Here is a 20,798-nt window from a genome sequence, read left to right as displayed (position 1 = left end):
GTGAATATTCAGGACTGATTTCCTTTAGGATTATGCCCTAGAAACACATAATTCTTCTGAAAGTCAACTATTTTGTTTTCAAATTTGAATTTCCATATATGAGCTGGAATATCTAATAAATAAATAGATAAAAGAATAAAATAAATAAATAAAAGAATATCTAATTCTCTTCAATATATAAGAATCTGCAATAATACTTCCTTTCCTCCTCACTTTCCAGTTAATTATAATATCACCTTTCCAAAATAACATACATTTCTACTGTAGCTCTACTTGGTGTCTAAAACATCATCTAATGTCCCTCTTTTTTATTTCTCCTTTTATTCTAAGGCAGGGATCCCCAAACTCCAAGGTCTAATGGTTGATGAACCGAGGTGGAACTGATGTAATAGTAATAGAAATAAAATGCACAATAAATGTAATTGTTTGAATCATCATGAAACCATCCCCACTCCAAACCCAGTATGTGGTAAAATTGTCTTCCACGAAACCGGTCCCTGGTACCAAAAGGTTGGGGACTGCTGCTCTAAGGATATGTAAGTCTCAGAAAACAGAGGCAATGAGAACTAAAACTTTATTGTTTTCATTGGAGGAGCAAAAGCGAGGTATCAAGAAGCAGCCCAAAGCAAATTACTCTATTTCAACCGTATTATTTAGAAATCTCATTAACTTAAAAGATTATTTCTGCTACCTATACAACGTAAGCCAGTAAACGAGTAACACACAAGCAATATTCTAGCCCAAAACACTGAACCTATTTTCTACATTAGTTTAAAATGAAAGACCAAAAGAGGTCTAACTCTTAAGACTGAGTAAATAGATACATTAATGCACTTTAAATTTTGGAACACAGGTAACAGTCAATGAGAAATAGTTTAACAGTAACTAAATCAAAATTACAAGTCATTTCTTTAAACCTTAGTAACAAACTTTAATTCATTTACTACCTCTTTTAAGAATGTAAGGCCGCACTGGATTTCTTTTCCATTTGACTTAGATCAAGCAACTTAGAATTATATTGAAAACTGACCCAGTAAAAGTAGTTATGAAGAGGAAAAAAATTCGCATGCCAATGAATTTCTATTGCTGTGTTATTTTGCCCTTTAAAACTTGTTTTTTTCTTAAAAGCAGTTTAGCTATAAAGCCATCATGTGTCCTGCTTCTGGATTCAGATTGTCTTTTACATATTTAAGATCACAGCAACAACAGTGGGCCTTAATAGAGGGTCCCTAGAGAACATTTAAACCTTTAATAACAACTTTTCTTCTTTTTCTTAAGTGTGCCTATTTCCATTAAAAAGACTAACATATTGAGTATTGTACTACTTAAGTTCTTTAGAGGCTGATGCTTCTGATTCTCACAGTTAAATATAATAAAAAAAAAAAAAAAGGAGCCTTTCCTGTAAAAGAGTAAGGAAAGGAGAAAAAGAAAATGTTTGTAGACATTTCATCTGACCATAAAAACTCCCACAACTTTGACAATAGGCATGTTTATCAAGAGGTTCTAAAAAATAACACACTCAAAAACATAGAACAAATAAGGAATTAAAGGCCCTTTGTTTACTTTAAATGGACCAGCAAAGCCTGGGTAAGAATGATGGAGCTGGAATGAAATAAAGGTCACATGTTAATTACCCATGCAGGCCACTGAAATTTAAAAAAAAAAATATGAGCATAAGCTATCCTGCCTGTCTCACCCTAGTCACTTAGCAGTGCTACAATTGCATGCCATTGGTTACAAGAGCAAGAATATGCAGATGATAAACCAACAGTTTTCACTGGTAAACCAACAGGACTATAGAAAAACAAGTCTGTGCTCACACTGAACAACAGGGCTATAATATTATATTAGAAGTATAAACTTTTAAGTCAGTTTTTTTTTCCCCAGTAAAAATAAAAAATGAAAAAGTCATACTACTGAAAATTATAACAGTTGCTCTTAATATATATGTGTGTGTGTATATTTATATATGTATATATATATTTGTGCTTATATATATATTTTTAAAACCCTTATTTTTTAGAGTGATTTTAAGTTCACAGTAAAATTAAGAGGAAGGTACAGAGAGTTCCCATATATACTTAGTCCACATACAGGCATAACCTCCCCAATTAACGACATCCTCCAACAAAGTGGTACATTTGTTACAAGTAATGAACCTAAATTGATCCATCATAATAACCCAAAGCCCATGGGTTACATAAGGTTCACCTGCTGTCATATAATGACAAGTATGCATCGTTATAGTATCGTAAAGAGTAATTTCACTATCCTAAAAAAATCCCCTGTGATCCACCGATTCATCTCTTCCCTCTCTACCCCAACTTGATGCTGTTTACTATCTCCATATTTTCTCCCCCCAGAAAGTCATTTAGTCAAAATCATACAGTCTGTGATATTTTCAAATTAGCTTCTTTCACTTAGTAATATGCCTTTAAGGTTCTTCTATATCTTTCCATGACATTATAAGTCATTTACTTTTTATAATTGTTCATGTAAGTACAAAATAAAAATCCACAAATATTTTAAACTTCATAATATAGTAATCGTGATTGTTGCTTAGTCACTAAGTCGTGCCCTACTCTTTTGCAACCCCATGGACTGTAGCCCGTCAGGCTCCTTTGTTCATGGGATTTCCCAGGCAAGAACACTAGAGAAGGTTTCCATTTCCTTCTCCAGGGGATCTTCCTGACCCAGGGATTGAACTCACGTTCCCTGCACTGGCAGGCAGATTATTTACCACTGAACCACCATATTTTGATGCCAATTAGACCACATAAGCTATAAATTGAAGTTGTAAGTTGTTTATATTTATGTATTTTAAAAAACCAAAAGCTTTAGGGACATGTCATATTTCAAATCAAAGAAAAACATTATTAAGTACTCAGTATGTATAAAACACTATAATTGGAACCTGACTTGACTAGAATTTTTTAAAAGACAAAAATATGCTATTTCCAAAATTCTCTCCTTTAAAACTAAATCATAGCTCCAAAACTATCAAACATCAATAGAAAAATACATATTTTGAAAAGGAACATATATGAATAATACAGCAGGATATTATTGCTCATAACTAGTACTACTCATTTAAATTAACATAGATTTTATTTCTATCAAGTTCTATGAATTTCTAAATTTTGTTTTTTCCTAAATCAAGACAGAGATTCCTCCCACATGAAAACTAGCTAAAGTCATGGAAAATTTTAGCCTTTAAGTTCATCCAGTTGGGGATTATCTGTGCCAACAAAAACCAAAACAAAAAAAAAAAAAAGTAAGCTTCTTTTCAAGGCAGAAAACAATACATTCATATTCTAAATCCCTGAGCCAATATCTAACTCAAAGACAGCTAAGTGAATATTACTTAAATTGTTCAAATTTATTTTCAGCCGTAACCAAGGAACAAAAATTCTATACCAACATCTACGATTTGAAAACACTTAAATAAGTGAAAGCAGAACTGTGTGAGAGAAGTCCAAGGGAATCTGATACTGATCATTACCACTCTGACACCATATAGATTTGGGGGATATCAAAGGGGAGACTCTAAAACCTTGCTGCCAGCTGAACTCTGTGTATTTTCCACTGAAGCAGTAAGCACACAGTGAGGAGTCACAAGTTGCAGTCATTCTTGTTTTTCAAAGAGTAGAGTAATATCAAGTATCAAGTGGTTGAGTAAGATTTATCAGTAGTTAAGCACACTGCTATAACTTCTGATGGTAAGTAAAATCTTAAATAATGTTCTTTAAAGATACCTGAGGTTTTGACAGCATAAAACTCGAAGTTTCTGTTTGAGAATGACCTAAATATTTTTTTCTTTTTTCTTCTTCTCATCATATGGTGATTATGATTTCAGGAATCCAAAGAGCTTTCACAGGAATTATTGTGGTAAGACAGATGGGTACATATTATGGACCTATTTTCCCTGATGAATAAACAAACTCATTGCTTCCACTACGTTCATATTTATGGAGTCTGTGACTGGTTAGGACACCCTATGCCAAAGAAGCCAACTCAGGTCATGGGTTCAATCACCATGAGAGCCAATTCCCTTTGCTCTCTTGCATGGCAAGTGTCTTTACCCTCAAGTTTAGCCCAAGGCCACATGGATGACTAAGTAGGCCAGAGACCATGGATGAATCAGTGAAAATCCACTACTATGACTATGAAAATAACTCAAAAGTAAAACCCCTATTGACTAGTGTCAGGATTTCATTCTTCAGATGTTATTAAATTTGCCAATCTGCAAAACAAAACCTTAATCATTGCCTACAAAGTTGGTATGCTGAAAAGACATACAAGTCTTTTGACTTCTTTAATTCAAAAGCAACAACAGTAATGAGTATTTCCCTCCTAAATGCCATTGCTTTTACTGGAATGGATTTTATTTTTATGCAACCTTTTACTTAATAAAAATCTTGCAAGTAAAGTTAAATGTGAGCCCAACAAGTGTACTTTCCAGGATTTCCTTCAAATTCAAAAAGCAACCGCTCTTAGTGGAGGGTCTGTTTTTATCTGAGTAGTTCCCTCTCAAAAAAGAGACGCATAGTTTTATTAGAAATCCCAAAGCAATATGATACTTTGTTTGACTTTCTAAATGCAGGACCATGGAGTTAGAATTGTTGACAAACAGAAGATCATAGATAATTATGGAAATTTAATTTGAAATTTCTCAAGTTTTAGGTGTATTTGAGCAGAATGCTCTGTAAATATACAACATCCTACACTGTTCAGAGTTAGAAGATATTATTTTACGCCTTTGGATTGCCGGGGTGGGGGGGGTTGTTTTGTTTTGTTTTTTACTTTTTCTAATCAAAATAAAATGGTACCAAGCCTATGAATAAGCCTATCTGTAGCAAAGTCATCTTTGTTTACACAATATTACTATGCACTCAGTAGTTGCCCAATAAATATTAATTGATAACGATGGAAAAGGGCTTTATAAACAGATGGTCTAGTATAAATTTGCTGGAAATGTGAATAAAAACATTCCACTCTTCAAGAAAAGCATAAAGTAGAAATTAAACAAGTCCTGCACTCAGAAAACCTCAGTCTATTGTCAGACAGCTGTTCAGTCAACAAGAGCACAAACATTTTTCATCATCATCATAGCATTAATAGCATTAAATGTCTATTTGCATATGGTCCCTACACAGATTTAAGTTAGCCTTATTTGTCATAAGTTGCAGAGATAATATTGATGAGAAAAAATAAGCACACATAAAAAAATAAATGTAATTAAATATTACTTTGAGATCTAGTCATATGTACTATGAACATAAAATATGTGTCAGACTTAAATGCAATTCACAGAAGCAATATGAGCAGTTATTTATAAATAAATAAGAGACTATGAGATGCTTTACAAGAACGAGCATATGTGTAAAGAACAGGTGAAGCAAAGAATGAGTCAGAGGCCACAGGGGCCCTAATAGAATTAGTGACTCTTCTGTAACCTCGAGAGCAAACAACTGGGAAAGAAAAAACAAAAAATTGTGTGAGGACTTACTTCAACAATGGTACAACCAAGGAAATTATAAGCACAGTGAACAACCCAGAAGAACATCCCCAAAAACACACATTATTAAAAAACTCTTGAATAAGAAGAAGATGTGAGTTAGTATATATGGGAGAATTTTGGAGAAAAGTAGTTGAAACAGAGAAGTGAATGAGGATAGAAAATACACTACATGTATGTAATAAATAATGGCCTTAGGTATTATTTTTTAATAAAGTAAAAAGCCTAACAAGACATAAGCATTAATTATCTATAATTGAGACTGTAAGAAATTTAAGATAACTTACACCTACACATCATCTCACAGAACTGCCCCCTTCAAAAGAACCCAAAGGCCTTAACCAGCATGCTAACAGTTGACATATTACCTATTCTCTGATGTGGAATACGTTTCTAAATGTTCAACTTTCATCTTATCAATATTAAATAGTATATTAAATAAAAGGTTCCTGAAAAATAGTATCAAAATGAAACTATCTTTAACTTAGTTAGCTATTAATCTCAGTATTTCCCACTATAAAAAATATAACATGGCTGGTAGAGACTGGTCTCTGATATCTACAATTCATGCAGGAAATTTGCTCTGTGAATGGAAACTTAAGTACTGAGTAAATATAAGGTTGAAAGAGATAACATCTAAGATCTCTTTCAACTTCTGTAAGAAGTTTAGGGGGAAAAAAACATTTTCCACAGACAGAATATTTAAAGTGTTTTGGTGTCATCTGAAAGGATCAATACCTGATAAAATAGACCTTAGGTTAAATAAGAGAGTGGCTGGACGTGGGAGAAAAGGAGAGAAATCAAGAGAAAGACTGAAGAAGACTAAGGAACACTGTAAGTCTGGGACCTGCACATTTCCAGCTGTGCCAAATAGCATTCAACCAACTCTGAAAGACAAACCCCAGAATAACCAATCATCCTTTTCCATCTATTTCCTTTCTTTCAGCATGTTGACATTAATGGATTTTTCACATCCTTACAGAAAAAAAGTGTTTAATCTTGCAAAAAAAAAAGTAATCCACAGGTAACAAACATGAAAGAGAGAAGAAAATAATTAGCATGACATAAAATGATAAGACAAAGAGCAATGTTGTGAATCAACAGTATGGTGGGTCTGAATTTAAATAAGTATTTCAGCCACAGATTGGTAAAGTGCTTCTTACACAGCAATAAGCAATAGAGTAGAATCATATTCAAAAAAGATCTGCCTAAAATGATTTGAAAATGCACAATTTCAGTAAAAACGCCATCTCTTTCACTCAAATTTTCCCAAAGGGCAGAGAAAGGGTAACTATTTCCCCTACGGGCTACTCTGGAGTCTTGGCAAAGCTGAAATAACACACCAAATTACACTCATTGTTAACATTTCTACTTTCCCAACTGAACTGGGAGCCCAAAAGCGCAATACATCATTTTAAGAGCCTTAAATCCCTAGTCCCCAGCACAGCACCTGGCACGTGGTGGGTCCGTGAAGGTACTGGCCAAATGAATATTTCATAATGAATAGCTTATAATATTCATTTATTCATTCAAGAGACACTTACTTGGCCTATGACAGGCACTGTTCTAGGCACTGGAGATAGAGCAATGAGTACGAGAGACCAAGTGCCAGCCTTCTGCCCAGAGGGAGAGACGACGGACAGATGGCAAACAAGGAAAAGTATTATAAAGAAAAGAATACAGCCAGATAAGCTCAGGAGTGAAAAGGGGGATATATTATGTAGGCTAATTAATAAGGCTTTTCTGAAATAGAGCTGTGAATGACAAGACGGTGCATGCAATGCAACTGCTTAGCAAGTTGAAAATCCCTGGCTCTGGAAATGGAAAGCACAAATGTCCAGAAGCAGAAGGGTGCCTGGCCTATCCTTGGAAAAGTAAGGCCAGGGTAACTGCCGAGATTAATTAGGCAAAGTAGAAAAACGATAGAAAACCAGGGTAAGATGGCAGGCAGGGACCACATCAGAGGGTCCTTGTAGGCTAAAGATTTTGGACTTCATCCTGAACAAGATAAGGAAAGAGCACTGAAGGGTTTTGAAGAAAGAAGTAACATTACCTCATTCTATGGGGAAAAAGACTGCAAGGAGGTTAAGAATGGAAGCAAAGAGGTTACTCCTCTACCCCAAGCAGGAAACAATAGTCCCCACAAGATCAAGATAATAAGTCAGGGTAGAAGTGATAGACGGTGAGTTGTTACCAATTAAGACAATATTTTCAAGACAGAGTTGACAACATTTAATAATGAACTGGATATGAAGAATGGGAGGAATGGAGAAGGCAAGGCCATAAAGGATACATACAGAAAAGTTCTAAAATAAAATTAAAATTATTTTGCTATCAAGATGAATAGCCGTATTTTTCAGAAGAAATAAATCATATGAGGTACTCTTACGATGAGCCACACAAAAAGGTAAGGTCTAGCACCTTCTCTACAAGTTCATGAGTCAGAAGGGGAAGGATCAGGAAATGGGGCTCCAGAGACCAAGTCTGCCCAGGCTTTCTGGTTCTGAATTACAGCATCACTCCAACTTGATCCCCATCCAAGACAGATACAGGAGAGCAAGGCTTCACATTCTCAACCTCAGATAATAAACATGAAATGGCGTAGCTTTTTCTCACTGCCATACGAAGCCCATCAAAGAACTACATAAGAAGGTAAGAGCTGCAAATACTATTCTAACATGACCATAATATGGACAAGGATATGTTAGAAAAACCTAAGCAGTTTCACATTTCTTGGGCAATAAATAAAACTACAGATGTAGTATTAAAAAAGAAAGAAAGAAAGAAAAAGGATTCAGGGTACTGAATAGAAGAGTAAGTTCACTAGAAATGCAATGAGTCATGATGGAGCTATAAAAAAATGCTTTACTACTAACAAGTAAAGAAAAACAAACAAGATTAACCAAATGAAAAACAAACAACATTACAATATCAGTGCAAAATGAATATAACTGGGGTGAGAAGACAACAGGGTGCAAAGGCAGTGATTACCAAGGAGAAGAAAATAATCATTAGGAAAAAGTGTTTTAGAGAATGTATCTTTGGGATACTTCTGTATAGCTTAGAAATATGAAACATGGAAAACGGCACAAGACTATATGATCCCAGTGAAATAAATTCTCATGTCAAATTGTAGTCTCTAATTGTTTTACTATACGTAAAAAGATTTTTCCTTAGTGGGAGGGAAAGAGAGAGGAAGAAAGAAATTATAGCTCTGAATAGAAAGTATGAAAGAAACTAACAAAAAGGCATAGAAATGACAGTTTTAGTGTTAAATATAACAGATGTCTTAATATGTAATACTCCATATGTCATCTTTTATTTTTCAATAGCAGAAAGCAACACTGTTTCAAATTTAGGTTTCAAATAGCAGTAGTTAAATAATTAGATTTTTTCCAGTTGCAATATTTGTGCCAAGTGCACGTTTAGGGAGCCCTAAGAGATGAGGTACGTGTATATACTGTAATCATTTTTCAGCAAAGTTCAGCCACTTTAATAAACGATGCCTGCAGTGTCACAATTGATGGTTCAATACTGACGACTAGTGGTCACAAACATGCAGTGATGCCATTACTGAGAACCCTGTGATTTTTATCATCTAAACTTGAAACTTACATGAGAAACCTTAAAAGAATTTCCCTTAAAAACGTCTTGACAATTACATAAGAAAAAATTGTATCTGAAAAGTCTCTTAAAAAACCTTTTCTGTCCATTATTTGCAATATCCACAAACCCAAGCCAATAAGCACCTGCTATTGACCCCTAATGGGAACAACTTGGTAAAGTGTCAGTTTATCCACATCCACACAGCTGAATTAACGTGGTTTCAAAACCCATAATTATTTCAACAGGTCCTACTTTTATATTTCATGAATCTGTGTAGGTCTAACTATTATTTACCTTTGTTAGACACAAAGACAGAAGAAATCCAACTATTCTAAATTTTCAACGTATTAATACTCTGAAAAGCAGTAACCTACTACATCAAAATGGCCATTTTCAAAAGTTGGCATATTTAAAACTTAATCGTGATTGAATTCTTGAAGAATGTTTATGGGATTTGGGTTAAATCATTTAAACAGTTACCTATTATACTTCAAAAAAGTTAAAACTTGTAAGACAAAAGGGCATAATGACTTGTATAGAAATACAGACCATTAACACAAATGGACCATATCACTAGTGATCTAATGCCATTATTTTATTATGTTATGTTTTTACTTTTAGGTTACATTTTCAGGAGTCATTAAGTCATGGAATTTATAAAAGATGAAAATCACTCGAAAAGTAAAGGACTGTTTTTAAAAGATACCATAAATGCCTGGTTTTATTACAGTTTACAAGACACTGCTTATCTATTAATATATCCTGACAATTAAAGTGTGTTTTTTTTTTCCTGATCAAGAAAAAAAAGGTTAAAATTTGCAGATGTGTACTTTCTTCCTTGCAAGAATAAGAGGCACAGAATAATACAAAAATGTATACAGACCTTGGAAAGAAACTTTCTATCAAGAATGTTATATGCAGCTAAATGGTTATTTACATTTGAAAGCAGTCTTCATTTTTCAACAACTATTCCTAGAATGTCTGTTGTGTGATAAACACTGTACTATGTGCCCCAGAAATGATGGGCTAAAGGGCATGATGGGCAAAGTTCCTACCAATGGAGGAAGAACTAAAATCACATAAGTAAGTATGCTATATAGAGGGGAAGATATACAATAACACAGGTAAACAAATCACAACTATAGGTGACATGTAGTAATATTAAAAGGGCGGCCCAGGTGACGCTATTGGTAAAGAACCCGCCTGTCAATGCAGGAAACTTAAGAGATGCAGGTTCAGTCCCTGGGTTGGGAATATCCCCTGGAGAAGGAAATAGCAACCCACTCCAGTATCCTTGCCTAGAGAATCCCACGGATAGAGGAGCCTTGTGGGCTGCGGTCCATATGGTCGCAAAGAATCAGACACGACTAAAGTGACTTCACAAGTTAATATTAAAAAATTAAAGTCATATGACATAGTAAGGAAGAATGGGCTATTTTAGAAAAGGGGGCAGGAAAGTTCTCTCTGAAGAGGCGGTAATTAAACCTGAAGGATGAAAAAGAGTAAGTTAGGCTGAGAATCAGAAGAAAAACATTCCAATAAGACAACAAGAAGAAATCACTATGGCTGGAATATATATTCCTTACAAAATTTGTAGGGTCACCCATGTACATTTAAACACAAACACAAATAGAAAAAAAAAATTTTTAATGGAAAATGTTTAATTTTTTTACTCATAAAAAACCAAAAAAATGACAATGGTACTAGGCTAAATGGGAAGTTTCAACAAATGTCAAAGAAATTAAAAATAAATACTAAAAAGTGTTAAAAAAAAAAAAAAGCATACATATATATTTCAAAATTCCAAAAGCCACTCCTAAGTCTTGAATTATTGAAGAAATAATAATAGAAATTATAAAATTTAGAAGGAAACTATCATAAAATAATAGTATCTCAAAACATAGGGTAATTTGTTCATAAATTTGTAGCATTAATTTTTAAAAACAGAGAAGTCAATTACTTTACTTGCAAGTCTGAGAAAAGAACATCAATCCTAAAAATGAAAAATCAGAAAACAAAAGTTAAAAGCAGAAGTGGGTGAATTAATAAACAAAGCTAGTCAAAATGAAAACTAATAATTATATCTAGTAATATTAATAAAGAAAAAGAGAACAAAAACTAAATAATATTAAAAGGATATAGCTTCAGAACAATCTTGAAAAAAAAATACAGCAAGGCTATGATTGCTTCTTAAAATTAATACCAAAACATAGCAAAATGGATAAATTACACAATCAGGAATAATCACCAAACTGAATTTAAAAAATTAAAAGTTTATATAAACCAAAAAACACAGAAGCTGAAAACCTCAGCCACCAAAAAGATAGCAGATATCAGTGAGTATGTGAGTGAATTTTAACAAACATTCAAAAAATAGACAATCCTCTTAAACAGACAGAGCCAGGGGATAGAAAAAGAAGGAACCTACCTACCTTGCTTTCAAAACCAAAAAGAGTACTGCAAAGAGAATTATCAGTTATCTCAATCATAAATATAAATATAAACATACTAAAGAAAAGACTAGGAAATTAACTCAGCAATATATAAAAAAATAATATATTATGGCCAAACGAAGTTCTCAGGAATGCAGAGAGAACTCAGCATCAACTGATAAAAGTCAATGCCATTTAAATAAAAGAGAGGACTTTCCAGGGGACAGAGTGGATAAGAATCAGCCTGACAATGCAGGGGACATGGGTTGCATCCCTGATCCGGGAAGATCCCACAAGCCTCAGCAACTAAGCCCGGGCACCGCACTACTGAGCCTACTGCTACTGACTCCCAGTGAGCTGCAACTACCGAAGCCCACGTGCCTAGGGCCTGTGCTCTGCAACCAGAGAAACCACTGCAAGAAGCAGCCCATGCACTGCAATTAGAAAGTAGCTGCACATTGCAACAGAGTGCAACCAAAAATAAAATATTTTATAAGTTCCACAATCCTCATTCATGGCCTTTTAAAGAATCAACCTCTCTTGGCAACCTACAAATAGAAGGCAATGTTCTTTATCTGATAAAGGACAGCACTCAAAACCAGGCACAAATACCTTCCATAAGGTTGACACTCTAGAAGCATTTCTATAAATATTGGAATAAAACAAGGATTCTTACTATCTTTGCTTATATTCAACACTGTGTTTGAGTTTCCAGTCAATTCAAAAATATCACAAGAAATATAAGGAAAGAAATTAAATTGCCTTTAACTTCAAATGATACGACTGACTACCAGACCACCTTACCTGTCTCCTGAGAAACCTGTATGCAAGACAAGAAGCAACAGTTAGAACCAGACATGGAACAAGGGACTGGTTCAAAATTGGGAAAGGAGTACGTCAAGGCTGTATATTGTCACTCTGCCTTAACTTGTGTGCACACTACATCATGCAAAATGCTGAACTGGATCACTCACAAGCTGGAATCAAGGTTGCCAGTAGAAATGTCAACAACCTCAAATATGCAATAATACAATTCTAATGGCAGAAAGCAAAGAGGAACTAAAGAGCTTCTTGATGAGGGTGAAAGAGAAGACTGAAAAAGCTGGCTTGAAACTCAACATCCAGAAAACTAAGATCATGGAATAGGGTCCCATTACTTCATGGCAAATAGATAGGGGAAAAGTGGAAACAGTGACAGATTTTATTTTCTTGGGCTCCAAAATCACTGCTGATAGTGACAGCAGCCATGAATAAGACGTTTGCTCCTTGGAAGGAAAGCTATGACAAACCTAGATGGCAGAGACATCACTTTGCCAACCAATGTCGAATAGTCAAAACTATGGTTTTTCCAGTAGTCATTTATGGATGTGAGAGTTGGACCATAAAGAAGGGTGAAAGCTGAATAATTAATGCTTTTGAATTGTGGTGCTGGAGAAGATTCTTGAGAGTCCCATGGATAGCAAGTAGATCAAACCAGTCAAACCTAAAGGAAATCAATCCTAAATGTTCCCTGGAAGGGCTGATACTGAAGCTGAAGCTCCAATACTTTTGCCACCTGATGCAGAGTCGACTCATTCGAAAAGACCCTGATGCTGGGAAAGATTGAGGGCAGGAGAAGAGGGCGACAAAGGATAAGATGGTTGGATGGCATCACTAACTCAATGCACATAAATTTGAGCAAACTCTGGAAGATAGTGAGGGACAGGAAAGCCTGGCGTGCTACAGTTCATGGGGTCACAAAGAGTTGGACATGACTCAGTGACTGAACAGCAACATGATTAGCTATACAACAGATAGGATGTCATTAAAACTATTAACAAATTACAGGACTTAGTAAGATCATTTAACAAAATTATTGGATAACAGAGCCATATAGAAATCAACTGCATTCCTATATGCTACAAAATATCAATTAGAGATAATATGAAAGAAAATAATACAATAGAAAGAAAAACCATAAGGTACTAAGAAGTCTAAGATGTACATGATCATTATAGAGGCAATTATAAATATTACTAAAGAACATTAGAAAATACCTCTTCAAACTAATCTATAATTTAGTACAATTAAATCAAAATACCAGCAAGATTATTCACAGAACTTGACAAGAGGATTTTCATTACCATCCAATGAAATATAATGAAAGCTCTAAAAAATGGAGACAACACATTATCAGGGATAATTCAGGGATAGACAACACATTCAGGGATAGATAAACAGAACTAACCATATAGAACTCAGACAGACACCATGGGACACTAAATAGCAGAAGTGGCGTTTAAACCAGAAGGAATAGAAGAAATTATTCAAAAAGGATGCTGAGGCAACTCATTAGTTATATAAGAAATAACTTAAGATTCCTTCCTTCTGCCATTAAAAAAGTGAAATTCCTGATAGAAAATGCAAGTAATTTGGAATTGACATGTATACATGATATTTAAAATGGATCATCAAAAGGACTTACTGTACAGTCCAGTATTTTTAAATAAGCAAAACTTATACACAAGCTATTTGCACAGGCACAAATGAAAAATGCCAGCAAATATGTGAAAAGATACTGAAATTCACTAATAGGAAACAGAAATAAACACAAAAATGAGTTAACACTTTATACCCATCAACTTGGCAAAAATTAAAAGCATTTATAACTATTACTAACAGTAGGAATGTGGGGGAAAGGGGGCACTCTCAGCTATTTTGCTGATAAAAAAGTGAAGACTTAGAATCATTTGGAAAAATAATCTGGTAATCTCTATTATAACAAAAGATCTGTAATGGCAATAAAAGATTAAGTTGGAACCACATCAGCTATTTGGAGGAACTTCCAGAGGATTGATGTGAGAAAAACAGGAAGGTGAAGAAATGTAGATATATGTAATCCTAGTTTACATATATAAAAACTTATATATATAGTTTATATATATAAAAACATATATAAAAAATCCTAATATAAAAACATACAAAAAAAAACCCCAAAACCTCTGTATATGCAAATGTATATATATTTTATAAATATATATATACATATATCTGTCCAGCATAATTAACAGCACAAAAAGAAAAAAAGAATATATCCCAGGCTGTTTACACTATTCTTTTTATTTTAGTGAGTAGGGGTAGTAATTGATATTGAAAAACAGAGGGAAAGAAATAGGAAAAAAATGACCTGAGCAATAAAGCTGCATTAAAAAAAAAAGATCATGTAAGAGTTTATGATATGAAGTTATGCACTTATTTAAATTAAATATAAAAATACTTTTTATACTAAATACAAAGTTTAAAAACAAAGAACCATATGAGAAATAAAACCTGTTAAACAATGTATGAAAATAATACATTAGTATGGTCACTACTTAATGCAGTCAACAAGTATTTATTAAGAGCATACTATGTTAAATGCTAGAAATAAAAAATTTTCAAAACAAGTACAATTAAAAGAGACAATACATCAAGAAATGGTAATTAACAGGAATAATCTGAGACTGAAAACTTTACCTCATATAATATATATTACTGGAAACTGAACAGAGAGAAAAGCAGCCATCATTGGAGAAGGAGGAGAAAAAGCATCAATGGCATTAAGAATAATGAATATAAAATATATATATAAATATAAAACATAATGAATATAAAAATATAAAAGAATAAAAATCGTGGCTAAAAGTAAGGCCTAAGTTTTTCCTACACACAACTTCGCCCCCTGAAGCAAGAACTCCAGAGTGTGAGTTGTCAAATGTTGCCTGACCCCACGCGTTCTCCGGCAGAGCGGTAGGTGTGTGGCCGTGCGGGCTGACACTCTGGGTTCCAGCCCTTGTCAGTCTGGGGCCCTGGGTGGTGCCACCCTACCTGGGTCAATCTCTGTCCGTTAAACCCCACCTCATCACCTAGGTCTGACAAAGGACTGCGTTCTAGAGCTCATACCCCAAGGGTTGCAAAAACTAGGTGCGTTCCATGAGCTTTTCTTGTGCTAGAACCTGTCTTTTACTTTTGAACTCTCATTTACTTATAATTTCCACTGGTCTTTCTTAACACCCAGGGAGGCTACTGGAATGGTCAACATGAGGGTGATCTAATGGGCACTTATATAGAAGGGATCTAATAATATCAGGGGGAATCAGCTTGTACTATGAAAAAATGTGGAAATGTAGGGGACACCTACAAAAAAAGAGTATCGGTTATGGAAACAAGAGGGTAAAGCAAATGGCAAAGCAAAAGTTTTGAAATTCAGCCTTGGAAAGGTAAGTGAAGAGAGTCCAAAATTTAGCAGCCTCAGAAAGGCTTCCACATCCCCAAATCAAACAGCATAGTCTCTAAAGGAAGAGCAGAAGAAAGGTTTAATGAGGCCACGTTAGAACATTTGCTGGACTAGGATCTCCTCTGAACTGGCTCAGAAGTCTCAAGGGAGATGGTAAAGCTATTAAGAGGACATTAGGAAAACATTCTTGGCTTCAGTGGAAGCTTCTCCTTTAATGAGTCCAAACTAAATACATTAATAAACAGTACCCAGTGCTTTTCTTAGTTGAAGTAACCATATTACTCAGCATCTCTGGAGCCACAATGACATTTCTGGGAAGGAATGAATAGCTATTTCTTCATTAGGTTTTTCACAATTAATACAGATTCTAAAAGATGAAGGAAAATACTGGGGAAGGAAACTTCAATTCATTTTTCTGTATATGCTCTCATTTTATTGAAGAGACACAAAATCTGGTTTTCTGTCAGAGCACAGACTAAAAACCACTGAGCCGAGCTCCCACGTGAATTCCTCACTTAGTCTTCACTATCTCCTACTAAGATTCCATGCCCTGCCTGCTCCATGGGTTTCTCCTTGAAACATTTTTAAATCGTAAGGAATCTGGTTCACTTCAGATTATATGCAAGTATGGAATATTCCTGGTGGGGGCAGATCAGGGAACTAGCATTTTAATAGACTACAAAATGCTCTGAAAAAACATATACAAATATCTATCTCATGTTTTTCATTTTATGTAATTCAACTGAAGATGAACAAGTAATATTCAATTTATAAAAAAAACAGCTAGTAAAAAAAAAAGGCAAGTCAGGAATTCCCAAAATACCCAGTCAAGAGTTAAAAAGGTTATGTAAGATTTTATGCAAATTTTGTACCTGCAAAAGAGTTCTGATTTGGGCTTACAGTCTAAATACTTCTTTGATGTTCCTAGCACCACCATTCTTACCTCATGCCACTAAACTTAACTAATCAAAGTTACCTTACTATCAAGTGTCTGATCAAAAGGAGTCTGTAATATGACAAATGTACTATAGTGTTAAACAAACACTTTATTGTTTGCACAATCGTTCAACAAGGAAAGGCTGATGGTTACAAGCTTTACAATATTTGAATTCTGTTAGTAAAAGTTCAGACAACAACCATTCAAAATTTAAAAGAGCTATATGAATAGTCTGGGGAAACTAGAGAGCTACTTGCAAAAAAAAAAAAAAAAATGAAATTAGAACCTTCTGAACACCATATAAAAAAATAAGCTCAAAATGGATTAAAGATCTAAACCTAGGAACGGATACTTTAAAACTCCTAGGTGGAAGCACAGGTGGTACACTCTTTGACACAAAAAAGCAGCAATATCTTTTTGGATCTGACTCCTACAGTAATGGAAAAAAAAACAAAAATGAACAAATGAGAGCTAACTAAACTTAAAATCTTTTGCACAACAAAAAAAAACCATAAATTAAATGAAAAGACAACCTATGGAATGGGAGAAAATATTTGCAAATGATGCAACCGACAAGGGTTTAATTTCCAAAATACACAAACTGCTCACACTGCTTAAAAAAAAAAAAAAAACTTATCAAAAAATGGGCAGAAGATCTAAATAGACATTTCTCCAAAGAAGACATGCAGATGACTACAGACACATGAAATGATGCTCAACATGACTACTTATTAGAGAAATGCAAATCAATGAGGTATCACTTCTTACCAGTCAGAATGACCATCATCAGAAAGTCTAAGAATAATAACGGCTGGAGAGAGTATGGAAAAAAGGGAACCCTCCCACACTGTTAACCGGAATATAAAGCCACCATGGAGAACAGTATGGAGGTTCCTTAAAAAACTAGAAGTAGAGTTACCATATGGTCTGTCAATGCCACTCTTGGGCATATATCTGGAAAAAAAAAACTTTTTAATTTGAAAAGATACATGCACCCCAATGTTCATAGTAGCACTATTTATAGCAGCCAACACATGGAAGCAACCTAGATGTCCATCAATAAAGAAATGGATAAAGAAGATGTGGTACATATATACACAATGGAATATTACTCAACCATTAAAAAGAACAAAGTAATGCCATTTACAGCAACATGGACGGAACTGGAGAAGCAAGTCAAAGACAAATATCATATGATATCACTTACATGTGGAATCTAAAAAAACAATTACAAATGAACTTACTTATAAAACAGCAACAGGCTCAGAAACATGGTTACCAAAGGGAAAAGGTGGTGGGGAGGCATAAATTAGGAGTTTGGGATGAACGGATGCATACTTCTATAAACAAAAGGATGAACAATAAGGTCCTACTGTACAGCACAGGGAACTATTTTCAATATCTTAAAAAGAATCTGAAAAAAAAACTATATATATATAACATTCACTTTGCTGTACACCAGAAACTAACACAGCAGTGTAAATAAACTATACTTTAATGTAAAATATATAAATATTTTTAAAAGCAATATGAAAAGAAAATTATTGCACAACTAATGAAACATTCACCTCTCTAGAGAGACAGCGACTGAGCTACGAGAACAGTGTTGTCTGAAATGTGGCATGTGAGGTACGAAGGCCACGGACGGTCCTTGTCAAGTTAAGAAAATCTGACATTCACATGCAGTAGCACATAAGCAGCTAAGCCTCGCCAAAGGAAGTGAATTCCAGAGTGTGAGCATATCCCTATTGCTCAGACCAGGAGGAACAGGAAAAAAAGAACAGAACAGTAAACAATTTTTAAAACTCTAAATAAGAAAAGAAGAGTGGCTTTCCCTCAATCAATTTCCAATGACTAATTCTGTGATTTTCATTAGGTGGGAACAGATAAAGCTCTGAGGACCTAAGAACTTCATTAGATCACTAAAACAAAGCAGGTTTTAGCCAAAACCACAGATTGCCTCCCTATAACATATTATATTAATACCCAGAAATCTCTGACATTCTGGAATTTTTTTTTAATGACGACTCCCAATCTCTTCACAACTTTTGACTGTCATAATTTGAACTAACATTGAATCGCACATTTTAGGAAGGCAGAAGAATATAGTGGCTGAAAGTCCAGGCATACTTACCCACCTAGAGATTCAATTTTCACCACGGCCACAAACAAAATTCATAAATTACTACTGCCATACAGTACAGGTATATCCATAAGTATTAACACCAAATAGAAAGCAAAGTGTTTTCTCTCCTTAAACACGATCTTTCCGGAACACTCTAAGCCACTTAACTTGGGAGTAGGAAAACGCGTCAGGCTAAATTAATCCTTTCCAGTTTCCACTGCACTGTTTAATCCAAAATCACCTATTAAAAGCACATAGGTTACCACATATATTAAAGTGACAAAGTATGAAATTAAACATTTCTTATCAATAGTGATCCTCTATTGTACTGTCAGAGATGGAATTCCAAAGGACTGTTCAAGCTTTTAGTCAAAATGACAATTACAATGCAAATACTCAGGCTCTGGTTTCTCAAGAATAGGGGTGGGAAGCAATCTTTCTCTCCCTCTTTCTTTGTAATTTTCTGCATTCTGTAAAGAGAGTAGAAAATAAGCATGGAAAATTTCTCTAATCTTCTCTCACAAAAAAGAACAATTGTCTCTTCAGTGCTGTTCTTACGCTCACCAGATGCAATTTGCTTTGAGAACAAACGTATAAAAATCAAGGTTTTTTTTTTTTTAAAAAAAAGTCTACCCACATCTGTATCTAATTATTCAACAAAGTATCCTCTTCAAAGTAATTACCAACCAACAAGGGTATGTGTCCTTTTGTGAAATGGAGGAAAAATGGAATTTTAGAAAACAAAAGCAGATTTTTCTATCGGCTTACATTATAATTTCAGGTTTGCAATTTTCATTGCTAATTTTCAATGGGCACATTTCCTAAAACTTAAAAAATTTAATCTGTCAATCTAAAAGGGTTAATGATCTTTAAGAACACACAAGTACATCTGAAGAACATCACTTTTAAAGAAAAACATTTTGTAAAAGAAAAAATAAAGCATTCCTTTTGTTTTTAAATCTTTTGGTTTCCTTGTTTCTAATTTTTTAATGCTTTATATATCTAAGAAACATTTAAAGGTAATCTCATAAGTTTCCTATAATGACAATTATAAAACATAACCAAGATGATATAATGATAATTCATAAATCTACACTAATGTTAACGAATGATCGAATGAGTGGAGAAAACGACAAAGCACTTCTGACAGTAGGATTCCAACTGATTAAGAGATATGACAGAATATTTTTTAAATCACTGTTTAGTATCACTTACAGCAGTAACTGTTTCATGAAAGAACCAATAGATGCTAAAATTTGCAGGTGAAAATATGATGAAATACAGGCTATTTTCAAGTTTCAAAGAGCTTCCCCATAACACAAATAATTAAAAAGCATAATATAGTAACTTTACAGTAGAAAAACCTGGCAAGCAACACCTTAATCAATGTTCAGTTTTCATCAGTGATGGAACAAATCAACATTACATGCCTCCTGATCTGATAACCTAGGAAAACCACAACAACAATTCTCTGGGTGTCCTGCCAGAAGTCTAAGACCTGAATCTAGTGATGAGGAAAAAAAAAAAAAATCAACAAACCTAAAACAAAAGACATTCTACAAACTAACTGACTAGGAAAAAAAAAAAAAAAAAAGACCGAAAAACTATTCCGGATTAAAGGAAACTAAAGAGACATGATGGTCAAAGCTTTATGTAATCCTGTATTGTACCCTGGACCAGAAAAGGACTTTAAGTGGCAAAATTTTAATAAAACCTATAGGTTCATAGTATTGATCCAATGTTAATCTTCTGTGATAACAGAAGAGAATGTACACACCCTATTAGATTTAAAAGCATCTACATTATGTCAGCAACTAGCCTCAATAAAAACTTTTAAATATACATACACACTGAGATACATATATAAAATAATAAAGAAAGTCTGGCAAATATGAATATTAGGGGAATCGAGGTAAAGGATATCC

General features: G+C 34.2%; 1 protein-coding gene across 3 annotated transcripts in view; it reads right to left on the bottom strand.

Moving 5' to 3' along the window:
* Positions 1-20,798, bottom strand: part of CEP128 (centrosomal protein 128) — a 447,512-nt gene that overhangs the window by 353,736 nt on the left and 72,978 nt on the right. The window lies entirely within an intron of this gene.

Source organism: Cervus elaphus, chromosome 12 (assembly GCF_910594005.1).
Source record: "Cervus elaphus chromosome 12, mCerEla1.1, whole genome shotgun sequence".
Taxonomy (NCBI): domain Eukaryota; kingdom Metazoa; phylum Chordata; class Mammalia; order Artiodactyla; family Cervidae; genus Cervus; species Cervus elaphus.
The sequence above is the reverse complement of the archived record's forward strand: the minus strand, read 5'-3'. Positions and strand labels throughout refer to the sequence as shown.